This window comes from Orycteropus afer, unplaced genomic scaffold, assembly GCF_000298275.1.
Source record: "Orycteropus afer afer isolate SDZICR_OR568_19922 unplaced genomic scaffold, OryAfe1.0 scaffold00006, whole genome shotgun sequence".
Lineage (NCBI taxonomy): Eukaryota > Metazoa > Chordata > Mammalia > Tubulidentata > Orycteropodidae > Orycteropus > Orycteropus afer.
In genome coordinates this window covers 16,739,526-16,741,394 of record NW_006921593.1, presented here as the reverse complement: position 1 = coordinate 16,741,394, position 1,869 = coordinate 16,739,526, and the positions used below count along the sequence as shown (strand labels likewise).

General features: G+C 70.9%; 1 protein-coding gene across 1 annotated transcript in view; it reads right to left on the bottom strand.

The window, feature by feature from the left end:
* PDGFA (platelet derived growth factor subunit A) overlaps positions 1-1,869 on the bottom strand; it is a 25,838-nt gene that overhangs the window by 22,085 nt on the left and 1,884 nt on the right. The gene's annotated exons all lie outside the window — the stretch shown is intronic.

Here is a 1,869-nt window from a genome sequence, read left to right as displayed (position 1 = left end):
CCTCGGAAGCGCGCGGGGGCCGCCGCAGTGGCCACACAGCCCGGCTCTCTCGGGCTCATAATGCAGCAGGAGGGCTCGTTCACCTCGGAGCCTGGCGCTGGCCTGGGCCCCGCGCGCCTCGGGCTGCCTACCCGCCGGTGCCAGCTGCGATCCTGCGGCACCCGGCAGCGGCGGGCGGGGAGGAGGCCGGCGCTGGCTCGTTCTCCCGGGCCCGCGGCGACCAAGGGGGAGCGCGCAGAGCTGCTGCGCCAAGAAGGGCCGAAAAGGGGCGGCCCCCTCGCCCTGGGTGCTCAGCCTCAGGCCCCCGTTAGGACTCAGGAGCCCCTGCCTCCCCTCTCCATAAAAGGACATCCCTGAGCCGCAGGGGCGCGGTGGGGTGGGCCTGGGGGCGCGGCTGGGGCACTCACCTGGCAGCTGCCACGCGCCCCCGCCCCGGAGCCGACGCCTGAAGCCCCGGAATGAGGAGCCCCCACCTACATTCCACAGGAGAGCGCGCCCAGGGGGAGGGAGCTGCAGCGTGCCTCCGGCCCTCCCTGGGACCCCGTGCCACCAAAAGTCCCACTCCCGCGCGGAAGGCCGGACCGGGCCGCATCCTGAGCGGAATCGAGGGGGTGGGAGGGAACGAAGGAAGATGGCTCTGAAGGAACCCCCGGACTCTGAGCTTCCCTCCGGGGCATCCATGGGGCGCGCAGAGCGCCACCTCCGGCCGCCGCGCGGCACCGAGCGCTCTGCGAGGACACGACGTGCGCAGAGGCCGATGTCCTAGCTCGGCTGTACCGTTCCGCGCCCAAGGGCTGAGGCGCCTGGACCCGCCAGGTTATGCCTGCTAGACCGGGTGAGAGCGGGCCCGGCAGCGACCCCGGACGCCCTCACCGTATACCTCTCTCGAGGGGGCGGACGCGCCCTGGTACCAGAAACGAGGTGATGGCGGACTGTCGCACCCCAAAGCCAGACGGTTAAGGCCTCTAGAGGCTGGGGAACTCCCTCGTGGGAGGGTGGGCACTCGAGAGGAATTCCACCCTCTCGCCTCCCCGCCCCCATCCTGTGGATTAGCCCCGCGACCGCCCTCCCACCAGACAAAGGCAGTAAAGGCGCAGGCCCGCGGGCGGTCTTTCAGGCCCAGCTCGGCTGACTCTGGCATTTCAAAGGCCGGGTCCGGAGGGCGCTCGGGGGCTCTCGCTTCCCTCCCCCCATACCTGCGGGGCGGGGCCTCGCCTTCAGCTGTGAGGCGGGCCCAGGTCTACCAGCGCCCTAGCGCGCACACCCGCACCCCCAAGACCCCAGCCCTCCTGCCTCGCCGGGGCCGCTGCGCCCTGCTGGACCCCTGCGGTCAACCCCACGCTCCTAGAGATCAGGAGGAGTGCAGAGGAGGGAGGGGGAGCCGGAAAACTCGAAGACGTTCTAGAAGCACTTGAAGCCAGGCCTGATCTGTCTGGGTGGAACCTTCCCCCAAGGTGGACAGGGAGGCCCCCTTGGACAGTGTGTGCCCTTCGGCCCAGGCGCGCCTCGGGGAGTCCTGCCGGCCCTCGGCCGAGCTGACTGGACCCGGAGTTAAGCACTCGTGCCTCGGGTGCCTCGCAGGCCCAACACTTCTTTGGGGTGCGACAGTGTATCTGCGGCCGAGGGCCCGGAACCCTCCCAGTCACAGGCTCTGCGAAGCTTGCGGGTCCTGCGGGCTCCCGCCACCTCGTGGAGGGCCAGTGTGAGTGCTTGGGTCTCGCCCCTCCTGGCCCGACGCTTCGGGGGCCGGGAGAGGGACGGCAGGATGCTCTGGGACGCAGGAGAGGCGCCTTCCCCGGGCGTCTCTGGGCCCATCCGGCCGGGGCGCAGGTCAGTAGCAGGGACGCATCAGCCCTGACCACGAGGACT